This window comes from Homalodisca vitripennis, chromosome 1, assembly GCF_021130785.1.
Source record: "Homalodisca vitripennis isolate AUS2020 chromosome 1, UT_GWSS_2.1, whole genome shotgun sequence".
NCBI classification, from domain to species: Eukaryota; Metazoa; Arthropoda; class Insecta; order Hemiptera; family Cicadellidae; genus Homalodisca; species Homalodisca vitripennis.
The window spans coordinates 7405506-7416249 of record NC_060207.1 but is presented as its reverse complement, the minus strand read 5'-3'; positions in this window follow the sequence as shown (position 1 = coordinate 7416249).

The window sequence follows — 10744 nt, the reverse complement described above, 5'->3', positions numbered from 1 at the left end:
AACTAATAAACAATCAGTAAATAAAACAACAAACCGTTGGCTGTGTCTTATACAAGTAATATAAAAATAAACAGGATATAATAATGCAGTAGCTCACAATAATATACTTTATTAACCTCATTTTTAACTTTGAAGGGAAGTAATTGAGCATTAAACCAAAACCCAGCATGATTTGGCAATATATTTTCTGACAAAAAAGAATTTAAACGATTCTCTTTTAAATAAACTGTGGAAAATTAAACAGGCATGAGTTTTTTCCTAGTAGCTTTATTATTTGTACAATAAAGATTAACTGATCTCAATACATCTAAAAATTGTTCGACTTCAAAAGATATATTGAGAATATTTATTAAAAATCGCCCGGTTATATATTTATATTTATTATAACTAAGTATGTACCGGTAGTTAAAGTTAGATGCTAACAAACTAGAAAATTTAAAATGTTTTCAAAGTTTTTTGAATCTAAATTAAAAAGAGAGTTTTGTATACCGGTACTGAAATCAGAAATCAGAAATTCTTTATTCATAATCATCAAGATTAGAATACATGTCAAGTTTAAAGACAAAAAATATAATGAGTTCCTCATGAGTTGGGTCTTCATGCATTGTCCCTCCAATTGAAGAACTCTTCCATGCTGTAGAAGGGTCTTTCCTGGAGCCAGGTCCGGAGTTCCTTCTTCAGGTTCTGTGGGCTGTTGGTCTTCAAGTCTTCAGGCAGTGTGTTATATATCTTGATTCCAGCATAAGATGGTTTTTTTTGCATAGGTGGCTGTTCTGTGTGCCGGAAAGTGGAAGTTGCCTGCATGTCTTGTGTTGTGTCCATGCAGATCTCTATGCCTTGTTAGGTCTCTAGTAACACAAAAGAGAACAGTTTCCAATATGTAAATGGATATAACTGTAAGAATCTTCAAATCCTTGAATGTATTTCTACAACTTTCTCTTGGGCCTTGACCAGTCATTATTCTGAGAGCCCTCTTTTGCAATTTCAGTAGGCGCTGCAGGTTGGCATTTGAAGTTCCCCCCCAGACAACTATTCCATATTGTAAGTGGCTTTGGAAAAGAGCATGGTATGCTATTTTTGAAGCTTCTGGTGAACTGACTGCTGAGGTTCTTTTTATGGCAAATATGGCAGAGCTTAGTTTTTTGCACAGATTGTCTACATGATTTTTCCATGATAAATCACTATCAAGTGTTACACCTAGGTGTTTCAGCATGTTTACATTCTGAAGATCAGGGAGTGCTGTTGAGTCCTTTCTATTTCTTCCAAAATACATATGTTTAGTTTTATTTTGATTAAAAACAAGGTCATTACTCATGCAGTATTGTTGTGCCATGTTGACAGATATGTATGTGTCAATTTCCAAATGTTCGTTATTATTACTGGCTAATAAGAGCACAGTGTCATCAGCATACATAATTGTTTCACTGTATGGTGTCATGTACTTAGGTAGGTCATTTGTAAATAAAATAAATAGTACTGGCCCTAAGACTGATCCTTGTGGTACGCCTCTTCTTGTTGGTATTGGATCTGATCGCACAGTACTTGTTTGCCCATTTTCATTTTTCTTCACCTCTACTACTTGGGTCCGTCCTTTCAGGTAGCTTTCGAACCATTTTAGGGCTGTTTTTATAATGCCTAGGCTTTTTAATTTAGCCAAAATGAGATCGTGACCAAGGCAATCAAATGCCTTACTCAGGTCTAAGTATACGCTGATGGTGGTCTAAGATGGTGTTGCCGGACTCTATGTTCTCTACTATGAACTCTACCAGATCAGCAATTGCAGTTGTTGTTGACTTCCCTTTTGTAAAGCCATGTTGCTTGTCTGTCAAGAGGCCATTTTGTTGAAGGTGTGTGAGTAGTCTGGCAAGAACTATTTTCTCAATAATTTTTGAAGTAGTAGGTAGGAGAGAGATGGGTCTATAGTTGGCTGGTTCATCTTTCTTTCCTTGTTTGTGTTTGGGATATATTTTAGCAATTTTAAGTCTGGAGGGAAAGATGCCTTGGTTAAGGGACCTGTTACAGATAGCTAAAATTGGAGTCAGAAGAGTTCTTCCACAGATTTTGATGATTTTTGAAGATATGTCATCAATACCTGCTGATGATTTTGGTTTAATGGAATTTATAATTGTCTGTATCTCTTCAGCTGTTGCAGGATGAAGGATAGATAGAGGGGTTGCAATTTCAGTGAGGTTCTCCTGCGAGTAGTTATGCCTCACTTGGTTCCTAAGTGTCTCTTCAGCAATTTTTGAAAAAAGGAGTTAATATTATTTGCAATTTTTGTAGCATCTGTCACTTCCTGTTTTTTTTTTTTTTTAATTTTTAAGCATGTCATAGTTACTTCTGAAGTTTCATGTGTTGCTTTCCGTTCACTGTTTATGACATCCCATATTGCTTTGCTCTTGTTACTAGCCTGTGCAATGTGTTCAGTGCTTGCTTCACTTCTAAGTTGTTTAAGCTTCAAGTCATAGGTTTTCTTTTTCCTAGCAGCTTCAGCTTTGTCTTCCTGGTTTCCTGTCAATCTATAATTTTCTTGAGCTTTAAGAAATTCATCTTTCAGGACCTTTGTTTCTTCATTGTAGACCATCTTTATATGTGACCGTCGCTGGGCAATCTGCGACTTTCTGTATGGGCATGTACAGTCCAAAGCTCTCACAATGGTATTACTGAAGTTATTATATGCTTCGTCAACATTGTCAGTGTTTAAGACATTTTCCCAGTTTTCTGCAGCTACGAGATTTTTTAATTCAGAAAGATTTCTTTTATTCAGATGTGTTCTTTCTGCGTTTTGTGAACGATTTGACTGAACACCTTTCAGGTAGCTCTATGGTACAAAATTGTCCTGTGTGGTCTGATAGTCCAGTATGTGAAACATCTACAGTCACTTTGTTGGTCTCCAGGTTTGTACAGATAGCGTCTATTGAAGTCACAGAGTTGGCTGTTATGCGTGTTGGTGGGAGAGTCATTCTTGTTATGTTGTATGATGCTAGGAGTTCCGTTACCTCTTTTTGTTCTCTTGAGTCTTTCAGGGAGTCAATATTAAAGTCTCCAGCAATAATGATGTTACACTGACAGGCGTCCATTTTGTCTAATACCTCTGTCAAGCTATGATGAAAAGTGTCTAAAGATCCATTTGGCGGTCTGTAAACACCTAGGACACATAAATGTGTTTTCCTACTGAGTTTTATTTTTATTGCAGATATTTCACACTCCATTTCTCGGCTGTAATTTTCAACATCCAGGCTATGAGTTTCTTTGGTAAACCCAGAGTGTTTGTATATGGCTACACCTCCTTTAATGTGTTTTTCCCTACTGTAGGCAGTCACAAGTGTGTAGTTCATTAGCTTAGCATTTAAAATTGTGTCCTGTTTAAGGCTATGTTCAGTTAGTACAGCTTCATCTGGACTGTTGGAGTGTAGTAGGTGATTTAGCATGTCAATTTTGTTCCCCATTCTATCTATATTTTGATGAAAAATGTTTATTCTCATAGATGTGGACTTTGTATTTTTCCTGGACTTAGTGTTTCTTTTTGGTCTAAAAAAGAATTGGGCTGGTGTACTTCTGCCTGCACAAGGATCTGCATTCCAGGTTCCTGGGGAGATAGTGTGGGTATGGGTGGGTAAGACTTAGATGTTCCCTGGACTGCTTGAAGTATTTCCTGTTCCAACGTTCCCAAAAAAACTGGTGAAAGCTGGGGCAGTGTCTCAGGAGGTGGGGAAATTAGTGAGGCAATGTTTCTAGTGTGATTTTTATTTTTATTTATAATTTGAAGGTAAAATTCAATATTTTTTGTAAAAAAACTCATCCAAACTTTGATTTTTAGGCTTCAGTTTTGCATACATCGGGGGTATTTTTGAAAGTTGTATTTTTTTTTTGTCTGACTTACACAACATTGATGAGCCAATAGAGAAAGTATGTTCTTTCTTTTTCAACCTTTCTTGATTCTTTGTGACTTGGAGGGAAATACTGAATATGTTCTTTTTCACACCCCGCCTAGAAGAAATATTTTTTGCATTGGAGGAAACTTTGTATTTTTCTTTACTCAGGTCATGATTCAATTTTTTTATAGTAGTATAACTGGCTATCCTAGTCAAATCATGATTCAGTTTTTTTCTAGGAGTTTGGCTGGCTCTCCTGGTCGAGTCACAATTCAGTTTTTTTTGTAGGAGTTTGGCTGGCTCTCCTGGTCAAGTCATGATTCAGTTTTTTTGTAGGAGTTTGGCTGGCTCTCCTGGTCAAGTCATGATTCAGTTTTTTTGTAGGAGTTTGGCTGGCTCTCCTGGTCAGGTCATAAAATTCATGTGTGGAAGTCTGGCTTGCTCTTTCTGTCAAATCAAGCATTAGGTTGTCTGGCAGTATGGTTTTTCCTGAATTGTCAATTTCTTTGATAGATGAGCTGACAGTGCTGGAGATGGGTTTACAGTTTTTTAAGAGAGCTTGGAGATGTTCTCTTGCAGTTCGAGCCTGTTCACACAGCTTATCTGTCAGTTGGTCACAGTTTTGTGATATTTTGTTAATCAAACTGTTTTTTCTCCTAGTTCTTGTTCAAGAGATCTTGTACTTCTTATTAAAATATCATTTTGTTCCTGAAGTAAGTCAGTGCTACATGTTTAGACCGAACTTGTTCCTCAAGTTTATTGATTTGGTCTTTAAAGGTCGATTTACATGACAGCAGTTCCCTTATCTGCTCTAAAAACTGTGTTTTTTCAGATTCAGCCTGATTAGTCATTTCATCTCTAAGCTTCTTTTCGTTGTTAAGTTTCTTGATTAAATGATTTATTTCAGTTTGTAGTTTTTTATTTTCATCTGTGATGTCCTTAATAAGGTCTTCTGCAACAGCTACTTTGTCTTCTAATTCAAGGTGGTATTCAGATTTTTTATTTTTTTCCTGATGTAGTTTTTCCTTTAATATCTTATTTTCACTTAGTAATGCATTCCCGACTTCTGCAGCTAGGGTTAGAGATGTTTCATGGTCCAGACTATTTCTTTGTGAGAGATTATGTATCTTACTCTCTAGATCTTCAATGTCGGTTTGAGTAGTTTCTAAGTTTGGTTTGCATTTATCACATACCTAAGACATAGTTTCTTGAGTCGTTAGATTTTTAAATTTTTTGTCAGACCAGTTCAAACATTGTGAATGATGCCACATATTGCAGGGCCCAGAGCAGCGTATAGCTTGGTATTTAACTCCAATATTACAAATACTACAGGGGTGCTTAGACATGATAACAATCTTTGTCAATTAATTGGTAGCCAGATGTGGTAGTCAGATGTGTTTTGTAATATGCTTGCAAAACAAACTGTTGTCAGACTAGAGCTGTAGTAATGCTGACACAAGGTGTGTAGGTCAGCGGCCTGACATCCATATGGCCAAGCAGCTGTGTTAGTCAACTGCTACCAGTTGTATTACAGCTTGGCAGTGAAGTGATATGCTACTCCACACATATGGTTACGTAGTTGTTGTGACGTCAGTGCTTAGTAACGTAGGCTTCAAATTATAGTGCAATTTATTAAGAGTGTTTCAACATTTCTTTCTTTAAAATGTTTACTGAATGTGTTATATTTCTCTTTAAAAGATAATATATTAATTGTTGGAACAATATTATTACTTACAGTGCTGGCCAAATTATTAGACTAAAGCATATTTTTTTGTTTTTTCTTCTCAATTTTTACTAAATAAATTTTTAATTTCATGTTGGTATATGTTAAAGTATATACCCTCATTCGTGTGTTACTTTAGAATAGTATTAGCAGAAAATTTGGTAATTTTATGTTGGCGGGTGGCAACACTGCCTGTTTTGTTTATCATCTGCCTTTACAAATCTACCAGCTTCATAACCACAATCAGGTTACAGTTAATTTTTCCTGTGGTTAACATGTTTTAGGTTCAGAAGATCTTTCTATTAGTGTGTTCTGTTATTATTAAAGTAAGTTTAAGTTCATTTGTGAGTGTATGAAACCACTTTTTTACTTCCTTATTGGCTATTTATAAAATTATCAGGAAATGGGTAAAAAGAGGAACTTTCATCAAGGAAATGTGCTGTGGCCAAGGTTCTTTTGGAAGAACAACATTAAACACAAACTGAAATAGCACACAGACTAAATATTTCACCGAAGTCTGTTAGTAGGATCAAGAAAACACTTGATATCAATGGTATTTGTAAATCCAGCCGTATCGGAAAATGTGGCCGGAAGAAAGCGTTAAGTCCAAGGATGGCCAGAAAGTTGAAAAACATAACACTAGTCAATAGAAAAATGACCAGCAAGGTTCTTAGTGACCAGTTAAGAGATTATGGCACAAATGCTTCGCCCAAGACCATCAGAAGAACCTTGAATGAACAAGGTCTTCGAGCATGCAGGCCTACAAAAAACAAAAAATAATACCGGCAATGGCTAAGAAGAGATTGGAATGGGCCAAAGGCATTTAGTTCACTGATGATGATTGGAACAAGGTACAGTACCCTCAGGATTCAGTAGAAGCATTTGTGCCATAATCTCTTAACTGGTCACTAAGAACCTTGCTGGTAATTTTTCTATTGACTAGTGTCATGTTTTTCAACTTTTAGGCCATCCTTGGACTTAACGCTTTCTTCCTGTCACACTTTCCGATACGGCTGAATTTATAAATACCACTGATATCAAGTGTTTTCTTGATCCTACTAACTGACTTCGGTGAAATATTTAGTCAGTGTGCTATTTCAGTTTGTATGTAATGTTGTTCTTCCAAAAGAACCTTGGCCACAGCACATTTCCTTGGTGAAAGGTCCGCGTTTTTACCCATTTCCTGATAATTTTATAAATAGCCAATAAGGAAGTAAAAAAGTGGTTTCATACACTTACAAATGACCTTAAACTTACTTTAATAATAACAGAACACACTAATAGAAAGATCTACTGAACCTAAAACATGTTAACCACAGGAAAAATTAACTGTAACCTGATTTTGGTTATGAAGCTGGTAGATTTGTAAAGGCAGATGATAAACAAAACAGGCAGTGTTGCCACCCGCCAACATAAAATTACCAAATTTTTTGCTAATACTATTCTAAAGTAACACACGAATGAGGGTATATACTTTAACATATACCAACATGAAATTAAAATTTGTTTTAGTAAAAATTGAGAAGAAAAAACACAAAAATGTGCTTTAGTCTAATAATTTGGCCAGCACTGTAGTTCTTATCATATGCTGCCTAATGGTGTAAATGAGGTCAGCTAGGTGGCAGTATTCTTGTAGTGAAAACTTATATTGTAGTTCCAGTTCCTCTTGTTCTTATTAATAGTAAGTTAGACTTTACAGTTTTAATACGATTTCATTAACTAAAAACATTTTTTCACATTGATTTTGATTATTTTAATACTGATAATAGTGCAGTAAATATTTACATTTTATAAATAAATATTTACAAAATATTTACAATTTATTTTTTTCCACTATTTCATCACTATTTTATATCAATAAGCGTTCAGTACTAGATGTAGTATGTAAAATACTAAGACAAAAATATTATAGCTCCAAGCTGGATTTGAACCTGGTTCCCTGTCTTCAGTCACTATTCAAGAGCAAGCATTCTACCAGTTGAGCTACTCAGCCTTGCTTATCAAATTGTGTTCCAGCCAGTATAAACAACACTGATAAGAAGATTCACTGTTCAGACAGGTTTAGTTGTTACTGTCAAAAAATAGTCACTGATAAAATATAATCATAAAAATGTAGTCTTACACCAAGGTTTATCAATGTTATAAAATAGTTTAAATTTGAATATTCTTTTAAATAAAATAATGTTAGTTTGAGTCAAATGAGTTAAAATGAATCTTCAGTGTTTTTAGGCTAAAGTTGTCACAAAACTTTGAACAAGGTATACAATTAAATTAAAGTTGTAGAAATGAAAACTTGTGTATTCCATACTTGCTTGATGATATAATGATGAATTAAACAACACACATGGACACATTTATACACTCTAGTAATAAAAAACCACCAGTTTAATTAAAGGCTAAAGAAGACTACATGGTCTTGTACACTAGCAGACGAACCATGTCACTGTAAAATTCACTAAAGTTCACTGTAAAATGTTTTTGTTAAGTTGAAATTTGTCCTTACGGCAACTGCCTTACTGTACATAAAAAAAGAAATTGTTAAATGAAAAATATCTATAACTGTAAACGATAACGAAGTATTCAAATAAATGGCACAACCACCACTTGTGTAAGGGGAGTTTCTCCAATAGCTTGAGGCAATACAGAAGTTACTAGGGATATATAATTGTATGTCATCATCAAACCGAAGTGCATTTGTATAATAATCTTACATGGGTACTTTATCCTGAATTAGCTCTACAAATTAAGTATTTAAATATTTTTTGACAAAGTTAAATTTGAAACAAGATGAAATTCTTATTGTTAGTTTCAAAACAATACACTGATTACTTTAAATACCAAAGGGTTATACGAGATGTCCATATTTTCCAGTGACCATCCCACTGTAGCTAGCGCTTAGAATCTCGTGAATGATGATGTCTGCAGTAGGATCAGCAACTGCAACATTGTGGCAAAGCCGAGTTCTTCTGTTAGCATTGTGATTTTGAGCTTGCTTGCTTACATTAGTGTTACATACGGCATGGAAGATGTTTTTCATACTGAAGAGGTATTACATAACTTGATACTTTATCTTTATATTCACCAGTAAATTAAATTAAAAACTTAATAGCACTCTTAGATATTTCTATTTCTTGTAAAGTACCTATGAGTAGTACAAAGATCTTTAAATGCTGTACTTTGCCATGATACAAAGGAGGATTGAATATGGAATAGTTGTATGGAGTAATACGTATGGAATATCCTTACATTTATATATTTTCTACAAAACGTTTTTATAAAATTGATTTCATTTAAAAGTAAGTTTGAGCCCTCATTCTCATTATTTGTATCACAAACAATTTTTCATTTAAAGTATCTCTTTCTATTCAAAGTTCTAACATTGTTTTATGTTAAAAGGGAATATCTTTCCTAGAACAAAAATACTTATATGCGGCTTAAGAATATCAATCCCTATACAGTTCCTAGGCAAAATAATACTTTTTTAAGAGAAGTTTTAACCTTATAGCACCCAGAAGTTTTAATAAATTGGCAGAAAACATGAAAAAACTTCATCTATGAGAAAAACATTTCTTATGAAGTAAAATAATAGTTACTTTAAACTGATGTTGAAGAAATGCTGGTCATGCAGCAATGATTTCAATCTTAAATCAGTATTAAGATTTATTTTACATTATAAATTTATTTTAAAGGTAAAATGAACTAAAACAGTAGTACAGGTGAAAATATACATTGAATTATTAATTTATGTGTAACATTATAAAAGACTCATGTTAAAAAAAAAATGGAATTGAATTATTTTTATTGTACATATTTGAGAAAAATAAGACATTATTATTATCATATACTTGGTTATAACCGTTAGTTCTAACACAGTTTTAGGTGTTTATATCAGAGATATTTCCCTTGTGTTGCAGAGAACTAAAAAATAATCTTCTTTAAAGTTCGTAAGTACAGAATTCACCCACTATCATTCCTAATTCAAAAGTAATAATGTGCAATATTAAGAGGCTAAAGCTTTTTTATTTTCATAGGATACATCTTTTACTATTATTTGGTTGTCTACATATAAGAAAGAATAATCATTGAACCGTCCAAACACAGAAGGAACGTCTCTTCCAATGCTTTAAACCTTTTAAATTGAAATTTTCAATAATAACAATTTTTGTCAGTAAAACACATTTTTAATAATACACTAAAGCATCTACATAGACATTTTAATTATTAATGTGTATACCACCTAAATTTATCCATAGCGAACTCTTATCCTTTAAGGAAAAGATTCAGGATTAGGTACTCTTTTTCCTCATTCAAGCAATATTACTTTACAATATTTGCTCTTTTAGATACCTTTCAAATCTATGCCCTGATTAGCCCTACTCAAAACTTCCACTCTCAATGTATTAATTGTGTAATGTTGCAATGGGATATATTTTTGTATAAATAAACCATTTTAATTATTTATAACGTCATAAATTTCAGTAATATCGCATATTGATATTTAGGATAAGTTTTAGATATCGTTCCTTAATTTTTCATTTATCGAATAACAAAACTGAACCACAGCCGGTTTATGGTTCCCTATCAACAAAGAGGTAATTTGAAATAAATATTGCATTGTTATATGGTGAAGTGTATCATAATAATAAAATAATAGTTTTGCGATTTTTATAAATCTGTAACAATGAAAGTTTCTTAAACATCTGGTGATAATTCAAATAAAACATTTTGTTATAGCTTTAAATACAGATCTGTTCATCCAAGTTCATCTTCATCACTTCCAAAATGGCCTGAGCATGAAGAAATAAAAATAAAATTACTATTTTAGTTCATGGTTGATTTATAAAGTAGCCACTTTAAGAGAGAACAACTTAAAATACTTGTAAGTCTTGATGATATGTAATTAATTTACCTGTAAAAAATTAGAAAACTAATTTTTAAAATTAGGGAACCTTTATTCAAAAGTTCTTAAAACTATTGTTGAAACAAGAAATAATTCATATCTCAGACATAAATCGCGGTAAACATTTAGATTTCCATTTTGATCCTACAGTTTTGACGTAAGGGTGTTCCTGGGCCTTCTTTGTAACGTTACCGGTGGCAAAGTGGATAACAGAACACTTAAAGCGATTTTACCAGAGTTGCCTAG